This window comes from Tursiops truncatus, chromosome 1, assembly GCF_011762595.2.
Source record: "Tursiops truncatus isolate mTurTru1 chromosome 1, mTurTru1.mat.Y, whole genome shotgun sequence".
Taxonomy (NCBI): Eukaryota; Metazoa; Chordata; class Mammalia; order Artiodactyla; family Delphinidae; genus Tursiops; species Tursiops truncatus.
Window position 1 is genome coordinate 78936936 of NC_047034.1, and position 17300 is coordinate 78954235.

Below are 17300 nucleotides of genomic sequence, written 5' to 3' on the forward strand. Positions count from 1 at the left end.
TGTCTCAGCTCCTAAAAGCTGGCAGGGTGAAGGGGGCCAGGCAGTCTTAACTGAGGATTTCTTAACTTAATTGAGGTTGGGTTTCAATTCCAGCCTTGGGAGAAGCCGTATCTCTCTAACCATCTCCCTTGTCAATGCACGGATCTCACCCAGCCTGCTTGCTGAGAAGTCTGAGAAGAGGAAAGGTCCCTAGCTATGTGGAGCCACAATTCTGACTCACACTGGATGGTTCAAAAGAAAGTTAAGTTCACTCCTGGAATCTTCCCACATGTTCTGTGTCATGAAATGAAAAATAAATAAGGATCATCATTTGGAGAAGACAGTGTCCAGGCAAGTTAAAAGGGATAGACTGGCTCAAGCTGCTGGCCTTCCATCTCCCTCTACACAGTCATAACTTACAAAACACACACCACCTTAGGGACATTGCTCCCAAAGTGTTGGGGGCTGTTAGAAACAACAGCACTGTGACTCCAGCATGATCATTCCCACTGATTTCCTATCATCTCATTAAGAACCACATGTGAAGTTAAGGACAGCTTCTTCCCAGACAGCAAGTGTCCCAAGTGCCCCATATGTACAGTTATCGTGAGTTATCATGTCTTTGCTGGTGACATCAGTGTTGAGACAGGATGACAGAGTTAAAAGTAGGGTTAGAAGAGGATTAGGTGCTGGAAGCAAGCGTGAAGAAATTGCCCAAATCCAGCCCCTGAAGAAAACCCGAGTCATGGAATTGGCCAGAATTGGACAGTAGGTTACCATAAGAGAAGACACAAGATTGGAGCAGAGGAAGAATCAGAATCTGTGGTCAAATCCAAGGTCAAAGCCACAAGGAGTTAATACAAAAACAAAGTGCAGAAGTCAAGGAGCAGGGATAGTCCAGTTAAATTCTCAGGAACAGAACAGTCTCTCTTAGAAGCCTCAGTGCTTTGCCCCATGGGCACGACTCTTAATTTCGAAGGCATTTGCTGCAACCTTCAATTTCAGAAATAGGAAAACTGCTGGCAGCACTGCAGTAGGAACGGCAACTATGCAGACACAGACCGACTCTGCCAGCAGAGCACCACAAGTCCAGGAGGGCAGGCGTGGTCCTGAAACATCAGTGGTCAGGTGTGTGTGGGAACAGCTACTGGGGAGACCCCAGGCATGTGGTTCTCTGGGCTCTGTGCCCCTGCTTCTGTTCCTTGGCCTTACTCCTACCGTTGGCTAGAGCTCTTTAATTATATTTTATTCTATTTTCCCTAGCTTAAATATTGGTTTAACTTTTCTTTTTTGATTTCTAGTTGTGTTTTTAAAATTACAAAAGTAATGCCTGGTCATTATAAAATATTCAAGTAACATAAAAGTATGTAAAGCAAAAAGTGAAGTCTCTTCCTTACATTCTACTCACTCTCTCCAGTGGAAATCAATGTTAAAAGTTAGATTTGTATATGTTTAGACTCTTTCTAGGTACATATATATACCTAGGTTATTTTAAAAACATATGGTCACACTGTTTATACTGTACTGCAGCTTGCTTTTTGTAACTCAATCATACCTTACAGACAGCCATTCCATTTCAGTATATATATATATATATATATATATATACACACACACACACACACATATATATGTATATACACACATCTACTTCATTTTTGTTAATGCTGCATAGCCGTCATAACAAGAATATGCACTAATTTTATATTGTATTTTATAGTATAAGTAATGTTGCCTTGAAAATTCTTTTAGTTTTTTTTTTTAGGCCACACCAAGTGGCACGTGGGATCTTAGTTTCCCGACCAGGGATTGAACTTGTGCCCCCTGCAGTGGAAGCACAGAGTCTTAACCACTGGACCACCAGGGAAGTCCGCCTTGAACATTCTTGTACAGGTATTCTTGCTCACTATAGAGTGTTTCCATCGGATAAATTCCTAGAAGGGAATTGCTGAGTGCATATTTAAAACTTTGATAGGTACTGCTGACGTGACTTTGTTCCAATTTATATTTTCACCAACAACGTGTGTGAGACTCTTTCCCTCCACTCTAATTATCCCTGGATATTATTATTTTATTTCCCAAACCAGAGTCTAATTTGATGTGCACTCCAGGCTTCGATGTACACTCCAGGTTATGGGTGTTCTGAACCTGGCACTGATCTTTAGGTTGTGAATGCTGCTTTGGCAGGCTAGAAACTCCAGGTTTGGGCCTCTTGGGTTCTTCTACTACTACTTCTACTCTTTTTTTTTTTTTTTTTTTTTGCGGTACGCGTGCCTCTCACTGCTGTGGCCTCTCCCGTTGCGGAGCACAGGCTCCGGACGCGCAGGCTCAGCGGCCACGGCTCACGGGCCCAGCCGCTCCGCGGCATGTGGGATCCTCCCGGACTGGGGCACAAACCTGTGTCCCCTGCATCGGCAGGCGGACTCTCAACCACTGCACCACCAGGGAAGCCCTGGGGTGTATAAAAATTTGATATTAACCATTCCATACATTTTACAGTTTACCTAGTATCTTCCCCACCTTATTTTATTTAATCTGCACAAAGTTTCAATGGGGGATGTAGGGAGAGAATTTTTATTTTGGGGACTCAGAGCTGTTAATGACTTTTTTAAGTTCACACAGTTAATAAAGGAAAGAACTAGGACTCGAATACAAGTCTCTTAAGTTCAAAATCCATGTTCTAGCCACCATTTCCCCTTCCGGCTCTCTAGGACAGACAGCCATCAGAGTTTGTGTTTCCGATCAGTAGCTTTCTATCCTTTTGTTATGTGTACTATCTCTAGAGAAACTTAAGTTTGTTTGTTGGTTGGTTAGATGTGGGGTTGCTGTAATTTGTGACTTAGGGGTATCAATTTTGCTCATAAAATGTTTTTTCAATTTGAATATTCTGGTATGTGGCCCAAGGTGACCCAGGGTGACATCTCCAGGAGAAGATAACTGGCGGGGTGCCAAGAGGCCTCGTGGTGACCTTACCTAGCAAGTGTCAGTGCCAGAATTGGAAGCAGGCCTGTCTGACTCCAAAGCTGAAACCTTTTAAAATTTACTCTAGCTACTACCTCATATAGAGCAAGATGCTCAGGGCAGAAGATCAATGCATTCTTTCTTTATAGGCAAATTACATGGGAAGCCAGATTCTCACAAGGTTGCATGCTGAGCATGGAATCAGAACAAGGAGGGTTCAGGGTCTTAAGAAGCTAATTTCAGCTCAAGTAGCTGAAGGCCAACTTACCCACTAGGCGGGTCATACACTCAAAACCCAAGAGGCTCAAAAGACTGAAACATAGATGAGTCGAGCAGGTCGGGGAGCAGGTATGATAGGGAATAGTGGAGACTGCGGCAATCTGGAGAGTGAACCCTCTTCTAAAGGGAGCAGCTGCTGCTTTATAGCTCCAGCCCATTGTGGACAGTTTAGCTAAGCCAGGTCTTCCCAATTTTTCAATAAAAGCTACAATCCTATATTTTCCTATGTGAAACTAATTGACCACTTTTAAAAATACTGTAACTCAATACAGTGTAGACAAAGCAAAATTTGTATGTGGGCCAGACTTGGCCTATCAGGTGCCAGTCTGCGAGCTTTCACTATAGGAAAATGAAAGATTTTCTTTTACCAAGAAAATCATAAAGCTCAGAGCCATTTAGAAAGGCTTCTTTGCCTCTAAAAGATTAAGATCGGCACTCTTTAGATTTTCCTTTTTATCCTCTGGGATCAATCTCTGTTTATAGTCGATCCCCAGATAGGACAGAGTATATTCCATTCCCTTTCCTCTTACTAAATTACACCTACATTTCAGCCATGTCTCCTTGGGAGGATTCTTGGCTCAACTTTTGGTTGGATTGACACGTATATAGTCAGTCCCTTGCATTCTTATTACTGCCATTATTTTTTTGGGAGTTGTCATTATTCTTATATGACACAGCTAATCACTGCGACTGAGTATGAATTTTACTAATTCAACTCTCAGAGGACAACCCAATTTTCAAATTCTTAAAGGGTCCTTTACTGCTGCCAAATTATAGGGACAAAAAAGCTGTTTTCACCTTTTTCAGACATTAAAAAATGTTTTTAAGTCCATAAATATAACTTCATTGGCTTACAGACATTTTTTAGTGAGTGATTTATTCTTCTAAGAAGATTTGGGGGAGTTGCAGCTTATAGGAGATGGAGGAAGAAATAGAGACACTCTTCTAGATACCAAAAAAAGCAAGAGGAATTGATTGGATTTTAATTCAAAATGAAGACTGAAGTTTGCTTCTAGATCTCAGTGATGTTAGCATTGACCCTCCTTCCCTTCAGTTGAAGAGACAACTACTCCTGCCTCATGACACACAGCAGCTTCAAGACCAGTTAAACTATCACTGGAAAGCGGAGGAGGAGAAACACCTCCCAGAAATGGAAGGCAGCTCCGCCCTTTAGGCATAGCATGCCAATCAGAAAGACACTATAATGCATCAAGCACATTTCCGGCAGAAAAGAACATGTGAATTTAATGGCATTCGGGTACAGGGGATTCTATCAGCATCTTTCCTTCATAACAGAACTATTAACAAGACACTAATTCAAGATTTACTAATCAGACTTCCCCGCTATACATTATGTTGCCTTTAGTGTTGAGACATGACATGTGGTGACACATTACAAAATAAATGACATTTAGCCAGAACCTAAATAGCTAGGAATCTAAAATAACCAGATCTCATCTCCCACCCCATAGTCTTGTAAAATGATAATGATGCCAACCCAAAAAAGCCTGACATTTTGAAAGTTTCTAAAGTTTCTCCAAATCATCATAAACACTTATTTCTTCTCTTGTGAAATGTGTGTTCATTGTTTTTATGGTAAGCGGATTCTTCGAAAATTAATAATCTGAAATATGAGACTTCCAAGGCAGCTTTAGCAAGAAAATTTCCCATATTTGCTTCTTGACTATCCCACCAGATTACTGAAGGATTTTGTGGGTTTCCACTTCTTAAACTTGGGTGGTGAAGAGCATAGTTAAACAGACATGGGCTTGAATCCTGTGCACTTAACCCTATGATCTTGGGCAAGTTCATTCACACTCTGAGCTCAGTTTCCTCAAGAATAACAATGCTTACATCACGAGGGTATTTGTGTGGGGACTGAATGAAATAACGTATAATGATAACATACCATAGAGTAATTCTTTAATAAATGGGACTGCTAATGGCTTCAACTCAACCACCTGTTTAGAGGGCAATCCATGGCAATGAGGCATATAAAAATGCATGCTGCTCTGAAGGAACCCTCTCTGCTGGGGACAAACTGCAACCACCCAGGAAACCCTGAGAGATCAGTCTAAGACCACTTATAGAAAAGGGCTAAGTGACCACCATACGACATCAGTTTGGAAATTGAGAGACATTGTAAACGCAAGAGGGAGGAGATATGGGGATGTATGTACATGTATAGCTGATTCACTTCGTTATACAGCAGAAACTGACACACCATTGTAAAGCAATTATACTCCAATAAAGATGTTAAAACAAAGAAACAAACAAAAAAGCACACACATGGCAGGGCATTCTTACTTCCCCATTCTCACCTGGTCCCAATACTGAGGAGCAGAGCTGGGCAGAGGGAAACCAAGACCAAGCTCCCCACCTTCCTGCCCAATGCGCTTTACAACCTGCGAGCTGCAGGCCGAGGCATCACAGCCAGGCTGAGGATGGTGGATGCAATTATCTCCCAGCCCTTTGAAGCTTCAGCCAGGAATATTTGTTGTCACTATCACATGTGATTATGACAGCAACGTCCTCCTGCAGAAGACAGAACTCTTTGTCCACCACCCTCCCTCTGTCACTGCCAGAGAGCAGGAAGTGGGGAGAGGGGCTGGCGCCCCTCTCCTCTTGGTCCAATTTCACACATTGGTTTTTCGGCATTAATAAATTGGTTACATTTGCCCCACATTTGGCAGGCGAGGTTTCTAATAACACTCTGATCCCTTCAGAGAACATGAATCACTGGCATGCGGGGGGCTCTGGTTACCTTCCCCCACTCTCTGCTGCTAAAGGTCCCACACATTAGCAGGGGTCAGGCGCTCGCCTGGGCCGGGGCAGAGTCTAGGACAAGGGCCATGGCTTCGAGGCACTGTCACGGAGCTCAAAGATTTTCCCTCAGAGGGAGAACAGATAACTTTGAGCCCAGGCAATGTGCAGCTTTCTTCAGCTGTCAATCCTACCTGGTTTGCATATAGATTGAGAAAACGTGTGAGATTTTACCACAAGAATCAGTCCAGAGAATTCGAGGCGGGGAGTGGGGGGTGGGTAGTGGGTGGAGAGGGGATGGGAGAGAAAAAAATGTGGGATGCAGATGTCTGAGAGTTATGTGCTGCCCCAGCACCACTTCCTTTGTGAAGCCGGGATGGATAGCCTTGAAAGAGGACAGTGTACGTTTCTCAGAGGCAGCTTTTCTTCTTGAAGAGCAAGTAGGTGTGCAAAAGTTCCATGACCAAGGGGAAGTCGTGAGAAGAGGTCCAGAATTAGGAGGCAGCCACAACTGCAGCCTTGGCAGGACAAACAAAGGGATAAAAGAAGGGGAAAGAAAGAAGCTAAACAGAGCATGGGCAGGCCTGGGACAAACACAGGGAACAAACTAGGGGGAACCGAAGGAGAGAACAATGGAAAAAGAGAAAAAGAGAATCGAGAAGAGATGGAGAGGAAAGCAACTCTATTGAATCTGATAGATATTTTACGCTAACCTCCAGCTGGGGGAAAGAAGTGTTTTTACATAACAATTATACATCAAATCCAGTTCCTGCCCCCCAAAGAGCTTACAGATCAGTTAAAAATATCGGCCACAAAACTCATCCTGGAACAGAATATGTCAGGATGTAAAACAGGCATCAGTGCCATGAGAAAGAAGGGCAGAGGTTATCGTGGGGACGCTTAGTAGACGAGGTGGGTCTTGAGAGTCTTCTAGAAGGCAGGTGAGTTAGGCACAGGTGTGGGGTGGGGATTCCTGGAAGTACAGAGAGAGGAGAGGATGAGAGGGAGGAGGGGAACAGCGGGTAATGAAAAGACAAATAGAAAGGAAAGGAAAATGAAGTCTGCCACCCACAGCTGCCTTAGTTACCACACAAGCCACAACTACCTTAACACTTTTATTCAAAGGAATTAGAATTAGAAACTTCCTATGGGATCCAGTAAACTCACCCCCAGCAGCTCAGCTCCAGGCCTGGAGGGAAGGAAGGGAAGCAGCTCAGTGCACCCTAAGCAAAAACAGGCAACTATTCTCTCCTGAAGGCACCAGGCTGGCCTCAGACAGAGGTTCCCAGTCAACCCACCTAAGGTCACGGACACATCCCAGTCTCACCTGGTAGATTCCCAAGCGCCCTCTCTCTGTGCCATATCCTTCACTCTGTGATTTTCACATTCCCAGGAAGGAAGATCTTTTCCTTTTCTGTTTTTCCCAACTTTTTATTTTGAAAATTTTAAAATTTTCACGAAGGTTGAAAGAATACCATACTGAACACAAGGGACACTTGAATTGTTTCACCAGTTATTAAAATTTGATTCCATATTCAGTGGTGTGCTGATAAACCTGGTCTCTGGGGGCAGGGGAGGAAGCCCGAGTTGTAGCATGTGCCAGTTTCTGTGGTGTAAAAAACTCTCACCATGACTGATTTCAAGCTAATTTTAAACCATTAGTTTAGCAAATGGCTTGCAAAACTCCTGAATATTTATCTGCTCTCAGGAGCTGGTAAGAGCCAGTTCCAGTATACCATATTTTTCCTGAACTATTTTAAATAACTTGCAGATATCATGGCACTGAACCAAATAATTTCAGCATGTGTCTCCTAAGAATAAGGACATTCTCAAACATAATCACAACATCATTATCACACTTAAGGGAAAAATTAGCAACATATTTCATAGTATTATCTAATATGCATTTCCTACTAAAATTTTCCAAATTGTTTCCCAAATGTCTTTCATAGCATTTTTTAAAAAATCAAGAATCCAGTGAAGCCTCCATATTGCGTATGGTGTTTGTTTGTTTGTTTTAATCTAATCCGACTGCTTTTTCAGCTACAGTTTTTTTATGACCTTGACTTTTTTGAAGAGTCCAAACCAACGGTCTATAGAATGTGCCACAGTCTGGGTTTATAAGGTTGTTTCTTATGGTTAGATTTAAGTTAAATATTTTTTAGTAAAAATAATCCAAAGGTGGGCTTCATATCAAAAGGTTCGAATAACGTCAGATTGTTCCACTATTGGCGATGCTCAGTTTGATCACTTAAAGTAATAACCACCAAATCTCTCCAAACCAAACCTTCTCCCCTTTGTAATTAATAATCTGTGAGGAAATATACTGATTCTGTGTGAACATCTTGTTACTCAAGAACTTTTTACTCAGTGGTTAGCATCTGCTGATGATACTTGCCTGAACCTATTATCACAGTAGGGGTTGAAATATAATGATTCTCTAATTCTATCACTCTTTCTGCATTTATTAGGTAGAATCCTTTTTTTTTTTTAAGTTCTTTGTTTTTCAGTATGACTGTGGACCCATGGGTTTTTTCAAAAAAATTCAATGGATTTTAATCCATTACTGTCATTTTCTTTTTGATGTTCAAATTATTCCAAAGTTGGCCAGTGGGAACCACTTCAAGCAAGATCCTGTGTCCTTTTGACATGACCTCATTAATCTTTAAGTATTTCCTTTCTTTCTGGCACACCAAGATTCCCCAGGCTCACTTGTGTTTGCCCTGCACCAGAATCAGAAGCAGTTAGTTCTTCAAAGAGCCCTGATTTCTTTAGTGGGAAATGATATTTAGAAATCAAGATCTGGGTGCAAGGTGTGCTCATTGCTGCAGTGGTGTTACTGCTTTTAGATCCTTTTGGTTGACATGGTCAGGGGGAAATACATACAGATATATATATATGTATCTGTGTGTAATTTATAAACAAAATATAATTTGTATATACATAATTTACAAATATATATATATATATATATATATATATATATATATACACACACATACATATATACATATACACACATATTGAGTTCCCTAACCCCCAGTATCTCAGAATGTGATCTTATTTGGAGATAGGGTCTTTACAGAGGTAATGAAGCTAAAATGAAGTCATTAAGGTGGGCTCTAATGCACTATGACTGGTGCCCTTATGAAAAGGTGAAACTTGGATACAAAGGCACATACAGAGGGAACATGATGTGAACACATAGGGAGAAGACGGTCATCTACAGGCCCAGGAGAGAGACCTGGAACAGATCCTTCTCTCATAGCCCCCAGAAGGCACTAAGCCTGGGACACCTTGACTTTGGACACGGCTGCCAGATTTTCTGTTGTTCAAGTCACCCAGTTTGTGGTACACTGTTATGGCAGCCCAAGCAAACCAATACACTACCACAAAAACTACCACAAATTTAGCAGCTTAAAACAACACATATTTGTTCTCTCACACTTCTGTCAAAGGCTGGTTATGAATCTCATCAGCGTAAAATCAAGGTATCAGCAGGGCTTTCTGGAATCTCTATGGAAGAATCTGTTTTCTTGCTCATTCAGGTTGTGAGCAGTATTCAGTTCCTTGTGGCTGGAGCATTAAGGTCCCTATTTCTTTACTGACTGTCAACTGAGGGCTGTTCCCAGCTTCTGGAGGCCGACTGCATGCCTTTGCCCATGACCCCTTTTCTCCAACTTCAAGACCAGCAGTGGCAGGTTGAGTCCTTCTCATAACTTGACTCTCTCCTGCCTCTCCCCCCCTTACCTGCTCTTCTGCCTTTCTCTTTTACGTTTAAGGGCCCCTGCAATTTCACTGAGCCCACTCAAGATAATCTGGAATAATCTCCCTAAATTAAGAATTAATCTTAATTCTATCTGCAAAGTTTCTTTTACCATGTAAACACAGGTTCCAGATGTGGACAACTTGGGAAGGGGGGCGTTATTTTGCCTACTACATGATGACACCAATACATTTAGTTATTTGCTTTGTCCAACAATATGCATAGAATAGTTTTAGGATTCCAATAGCATTATAATTATTAACAAACAACCAACTAAGTAAAATTAAAATTTCTTTGAAGTCCTTTTTATCCCTACACTGAGAAACGGCACATAGAGCACTATGTTCAGAATTTTACTTGAATCCTTTTCTCTGTGTGGTTAGATTGTCAATTTTTTTTTTTTTTTTTTGCGGTACGTGGGCCTCTCACTGTTGTGGCCTCTCCCGTTGCGGAGCACAGGCTCCGGACGCGCAGGCTTAGCGGCCATGGCTCACGGGCCCAGCCGCTCCGTGGCATGTGGGATCTTCCCGGACCGGGGCACGAACCCGCGTCCCCTGCATCGGCAGGTGGACTCTCAACCACTGCGCCACCAGGGAAGCCCTAAATTGTCAATTTGATAAACAATTTGATGCATTTGTTTCTGTTTGTATTAAAATGTAAAGTTTATTTTATTTTTTATCTTTTCACACAATTTTATTTTGTCAATAAGTAAAACATTTATACCACTTAGAAGCCAAAACTATTCGGAAAGATATACCTAGAGAAGGCTCATTTGCATCCCTAATCCAACTCCTAAATTCCAAGGACTGGTGTGCTGGGAGCCGGCTTCTCTGATTGCTGTCACTGATGCTATGTAAGTCAAATCTTTGACATATTGATAGCAAATATCCAAGTACAAATCCATCATCATTTTCATCAATTACAACCACTTATTGCAGATCAATTACTGAGAACAAAAAAGAACAGAGCAGTCCCTGTCCCAAGGTATGAGAGTCTCCTTGAATAAACCTGGAATGCTGCAGAACAGGTGAGGGAGGCTCAGTACCTGATGAAAGGTTTAACTACATGCGGGTTAGGGCCTCAGGATGATCCCCCATTGATTAGGGTCCTGGAGAAAGGCTTCATGGAGGACGTAAGACTTGATTCAGAGCACTTTAAGAAAGGAAAATGGCATGAGCAAAGGCAAAGAGGTATGTCCCAGACTGGGGAACAATTAGCCAACCAGCTTGGAGGAGTGGAACAAACACTTGAGCTGCAACTTGGTAAAAGGCATCCAGGTTCAAATGCTGCCATGTGACCATAGGCAAGTCATCACTCAACCTTTACATTTCTCAGTTTCCTCAACTAGAAATGGAAATAAGGCTAAGTAGTAAGCCATTCTCAGAATAATTTGATAGTAACAGAGTTTCTTTATGGATATACTGGGGGTGGGGAGCATGGAGCTGGAGAATCAGGTCTGAAGCAGATAACGAAGGACCTTCATTACCAGGCTAAGAAGTTTTAATTCTATATTATAGGAGCCAGTGGGAGGATATTCTTTTCATAAGTAATAAATGAATTTATTGTTTTTAAACAATATAAACTGTGGTTAATAATATGATAGATATTTATTTCTGCAAATTACTGGGTTGGCTAAAAAATTCATTCAGGTTTTTCTGTAAGATCTTACGGAAAAACCCGAATGAGCTTTTTGTCCAACCCAATACGTTTCTAAAAAATTAAGCCATATGTACTAATGATCTTTCCATGCTAATACATTTTCTCCTTAACCAATGCATAAGTATTTCACAGGATAAATTAATAAAACCTATTTAGCAATTTCCCTACTGAATACATAGGGTTTTTTTTGTTTGCTTTTTAAAGATTTTTTTGATGTGGACCATTTTTAAAGTCATTACTGAATTTGTTACAATATTGCTCTGTTTTATGTTTTGGTTTTTTGGCTGCGAGGCATATGGGATCTTAGCTCCCTGACCAGAGATCAAACCTGCACCCCCTGCCTTTGAAGGTGAAGTCTTAACCACTGGACCACCAGGGAAGTCCCCATAGGTTGTTTTTAATTTTACAACATTACAAATAAGGTAGTAATGTATATCATTGTACAGTAACCCTTGTGCCTTTGTTCACACAAAGGTACCTCCTTAGGAAGGGTATTTCTTGTAGTGGCTCTAAAGTCTCAACATGCATCAGAATCACCTCTCCAGGCGATTTGTTGAACCACAGATCCTGGATGCCACTCCCATAGTTTCTGATTTAGTAGCTTAGGGGTTGCACCTGAAAATTGCTCAGGTGATGCTACTGTTGTTGGCCTAGCTCAGACTTTGAGAACTGTCTTTCTATACGATTGATTCCTAAAATTAGAGCTGTTGGGTAAAAGCATATGCAAATTTTTCACTTTAATGAATCCTGCACATTATCTTCCACAAAAATTGTGTCAGTTTACTTCCCCACCTACGGTGCATGAGCATGCCCTTTCTCACACCCCTGGAAACACAGGCTATTGTAACTCTTTTACTTTTTTTGCTAATTGAACGGTAAAAAAAAATGGAATCTTGGGAGATAAGATTGATGTTGTTTAAGGGTACAAACTTACAATGAGTAGCAAATAAGCCACAGTGATCAAATGCAAGTATAATGAATATAGACAACAATATTGTACTATAATTATGTAATGATAAATATAGCTACAAAGGTAATCATACTACAATATATAAATGTAACAAAGTAACATGTTTTAAATTTACACAATGCTATGTCAAATATATTCAATTTAAAAAAATGGAATAGAATCTCATTATTGTTCTCTTTTACACTATCCTGAATACCTTTTCATTATTTTTTACTGTAACTTCTAGTTTTTTATCTTATAAGAATAATGTTTATTGCCAAAAACTTAAAAGCTCTGAATAAGCAAAAAGAAAATAAAGTCATCCATGATTCCACCACACATAGATCACCCATAGTAACACTGGGTGTATGTTGTAACTTTTTTTTTCATTTAATAACATACTGTGATCATTTTTTCCATATCATGTCCAACACCAGCTTAAATGGATGCATCATACCAATGGAATGTTTCTGAATGGGAACTGACACTTACAAAATGACTCTGGGAAGACTGATCTAGGAGCAAGATTTAGAATGGGAAAAGCCTGGAGGCAAGGAGAAGTTAGGAAATTATTGAAATAATACAGGAGACTGGTGACAGTGCAATTAGACGACAAGGAATGAATACAGGAAACATTAGGAAGAAAGAGTCAACAATCTTGTGAGCATCCACGGTGGAGTGTGAGGAACAATTCAAAGCTAAGTCCAGCAGGAGTACCCTGGCTTCAGAATCATAAACGTGAGAGATGCCTTGAAAGGCACAGAGATCATCTTTCCTATCTTTGATCCATTAATTTATCTCAGTGTAAAGGTTTAGGAGATGGAAGTTAACTTTATAGAGGACGAAATTCATTTAGGAGTGCAGCAGTCTTGAAATCCCAGAGCCCAGTCTTCACGCCTCATTTCAATGTAGAGAATAATTATTTGAGAGACTATGGTGAGGTGGAAAGACCACATTCTTGAGTATTAAAAAGAGGGCATAGGGCTTCCCTGGTGGTGCAGTGGTTGAGAGTCCGCCTGCCAATGCAGGGGACGCGGGTTCGTGCCCCGGTCCGGGAAGATCCCACGTGCCGCGGAGCGGCTGGGCCCGTGAGCCATGGCCGCTGAGCCTGCGCGTCCGGAGCCTATGCTCCGCAACGGGAGAGGCCACAACAGTGAGAGGCCCGCGTACCGCAAAAAAAAAAAAAGAGGGTATTGTGCAGCCTCTTAACCTCCTTGAATTTTTTTGTCTATAAAATGAGAATGATAATATTTACTTCATTGAGTTGTTGTCAGAATTAAAAGAGAGGATATATGTGAAATGCTGGTCCACAGCCAGCAAATGTTTAAGAAGTGGTGGTTTCTTTCATCACTGTAAGAATAGCAATAATGTTAAGTAACAACATCCCTATAAATCACCCCACAACTTGGCTCCTAAATGAAGGAGTGTTCGTGGACAACCTAGGCAAGTCTGTTTGACAATGAAATGAAACTCATCAATGAAATGAAGTTAACTCTGTAACAGTCCCTTTTGTAAGTAGCCCTCTGCAGTGGTATGCAGAGTGGGCTGCGGCTTACCTCTTGAGCTGAAGCTCTGGGGATGTGCTGCGGGGTGGCTGGAGATATTCCGTGTGTGCTGGATTCCTCCAGAGGTTGCCTGAGAACACTGCAGAGATGTGCACAACAGAAGCAATGAAGAGTTTAAATCAATACTGACAGACTTGGTCCTTTTTCTTCTCTCCTTCCCCTTCTACCAGCTCACAAGGAACTCAGGCTCAATATTTAGCTCTAGCCTCCGGGTACGGGTGCTGATTGTAGTAAGTCTGCAGGCAAATCAATCTCTCTCAGCTCTGATCTCCCTTCCTTAAAGTGGGGATGTTACTTCCTAGAGTAAGTCTGAGAAGCAAATGGGGTATTGCATTTGAAAGTGCTTAGCAGGGTATCTAAGAGGAGTGGACACTTACTGTTGAGTTTCTTCTGGGAACCTCTCTAAGGCTACCTCTCTATAGGCCAGCAGTAAGTAAACCATGCCAGAAAATGTAGCTGTTTCAGCTGCCTGGCAACCACTTAGTGTATGATTAACAGAGGCACCAGAAAAGCCATCACCCTCCCCACTCCCCAACCGCCCCCCCCCCCAGCAAACTCTCTGACACAGCAAGAAACACGAAATATCTACCCTCCTAACTTAACTCTTGTCCCTCGAGGTTGAGGAAAAGAAAACTTAAGCTCAATCACCAACACCCCATTTGCCTTAGGTGACATGAAACGCATTTCTGCATGGCAGTCAACAAATGTTTCACCAGAGAACGTGGTGCTCTGCCAGAGAAAGTGAACCAACATTGATGCATCCACTATCTACTCCCATAGGTCAAGCCCTCTCATATGAGCTGTATAATCTTATTTACACAAGCCCATGGGCATTATTATCCTAATTTATCAGATGAGGAAACAAAGACTCAGAAAGATTGAGATGCACAGCATAATAGGTGGTAGCTACCTCCCCCTTTTCCATATTTCTTTTAATTTAGTTTCCCAACATATGTTCCTATCATCTTGGTTACTTTACAGACCAACAGTCTTCCAGCCCACGTGAAAGAAGAAACAATAAAGACCATATTTCCATCTTTGGATCTGTCCAGTTTCATCCAATCCTAAACTAGTCACAAGTTAAATTCAACACATGCAGTGTTAAATTCTACTAACCACTATAGTATTAAACTCTGTAGCTTTACTATGTACTATCAAGCCTACATTGATGAGACAGTGAACAGGAGAGAATTATATTTTTTAAGTTAAAACCTGACTTGTTTACTCACTTGCTAAAGACAAATTTTCATACAGGATGAACCAGTTCCTGAATTTTTTTTTTTAAAAGACCATTATGTTTTTAAGATGAAATGAATGGAAATGTGCTGTTTCCTGCTGCCCTGTCTCCCTGCTCCTTTTCTCTTTCTCACCGTGTGTGCGTCTGTCATGGGTTTCTTCTGTCCAGAGATGCTCACAGCTGTTTCCCTTCCTCTCTCTTAAGCTCTCTAGGGCAGCTTTCATTCTTCTACCTCAGCACGCCTGGGGCCACGTGGAAACTCCCCCACGGTATGATTGCTTCCACACTTTTCTAGGCTTTAAAGAGTATCAGCTGAGAACAGCTTATTGATCCCAAGTGGGGAATCCTCCCTGGCAGAGCAATTTGCAGTTGATGAAGGAATGTTGAGGCAGCCTTCTCTTCTTCTGGCCCCCACCTCCACACCCCACCTGCAGGCTGACACTCTCCAGCCCAGAGCTCAGCCTAGCTAGTGCCTCCTTTTCTAAGTATTTCTGTGGAATCTGACTTTTCTTTCTCAAACACTGATCAATTTTTTTCTTATTGAAGTATAGTTGATTTAAAAGATTGTTAATTTTAGACATACAGCAAAGTGACTCATTTATTTTTTTCATATTATATTCCATTATAGGTTATCATAAGATATTGAATATAATTCCGTGTGCTATATATAGTAAATCCTTGTTGCTTATCTATTTTATGTATAGTAGTTTGTATCTATTAATCCCATACTCCCAATTTGTCCCTCCCTCTCTCCCTCCCTCCCTCTCCCCTTTGGTAACCATAAGTTTATTTTCTATGTCTGTGAGTCTGCTTCTGTCTTGTATAGAAATTCATTTGTACTATTTTTAGATTCTACATATAAGTGATATCATATAGTATTGCAATATTTATCTTTCTCTCTGACACGTCACTAAGTATAATATTCTCTAGGTCCATCCATGTTGCTGCAAATGGCAATATTTCATTCTTTTTTACAAATGAGTAATATTCCATACACACACACACACACACACACACACACACACACACACACACATCTTCTTAAGCCAATTGTCTGTCGATGGGTATTTAGGTTGTTTCCATGTCTTGGCTATGGTAAATAGCAGACACTGATCATTTGAACCACTTGATCATTCCAGTTTTAAATTAGACCTCTATCTAGTTTAGAAGTTTTATTTTGAAACCCGAATATGGAGAAGAATCAGTTGCTTCCCAAGTGCTTAAGTCCCAGGAGACATGGATTATACATGCTCAGGTAGCATCATACCTTCTGCTACCCACCAACAGAAAAGCGGTGGAGGGGCTAAGGCAGAGCAGCAGATGCTGTTGAACATGTTATTCTCGGTTAACAGGGACCTGCTGTGGTCTTAGTGCTCAGCACCGGGTGAAGGAATGAGGAAGGTAGCAAGCAGTGTTGGAGTGCTCACTTTGCTCCAGGCACTCTGCTAGTCATGGTCAAACATGGGGATTTATTAATACTGTCCATAACCTCTCTAGAAGATTCAGCCTCACGCTCCTAGAAAATGAAGACTTTCCAAGGACCTTTCTCCTATCATCACTATTTTATCAATGAAAAAACTGAGCTCAGAGAAGTTAAATGGTTTGCACAAGCCCACGCAGCAAACAAGTGGCAGCAACACAGGCAACCCAGTCCTCTGCCTCCAGGTTCAATGCTCTTTCCGTTTCTCCACCACTGGCAAGGGTTCCATTGACTCAAAATTCACACTGGAAATAAAGTCAGTGTGTTGGATTTTCCATTTTGGTACTGCGATGTCTGCCATTATTTTATTTGGTCAACATTCCAAAGGTGACGCTCCTTTTCAGCCCAGGTACTGACTATGAATGCAGCTGCCTGGTTTGCAGCCTCAATATTCAAACCCTCTGGATCCCCTTAGCCCACTTTCATAATGACAGGCTTTCCCTTCACAAAATAGAACTTTCATTAAGCAGCAAAACTACAGATTTACTTATATTAGCATAAGTTCACATTTTAAAAGGCTAATAAAATTTGGAGCAAGATTTTAAAAAAATGAGTTAAAAACAAAGATGAGTTAACCTCAAACTTAAGCCTTTCCCTCTTTCCATACTCCACTTCAAAAAGGAATGGTTAACTGTTCTTTTCAGCTACAGTATTAAGGTCAT

At 41.3% G+C, this 17300-nt stretch overlaps 1 long non-coding RNA gene across 2 annotated transcripts in view; it reads right to left on the minus strand.

The window, feature by feature from the left end:
• LOC109547405 (uncharacterized) overlaps nt 1-17300 on the minus strand; it is a 145936-nt gene that overhangs the window by 56743 nt on the left and 71893 nt on the right. For both annotated transcript variants that reach the window (XR_002173188.3, XR_012333558.1), the window contains exon 3: nt 13913-14000. This is a non-coding gene — a long non-coding RNA (uncharacterized lncRNA). The remainder of the gene's footprint in view (nt 1-13912; nt 14001-17300) is intronic.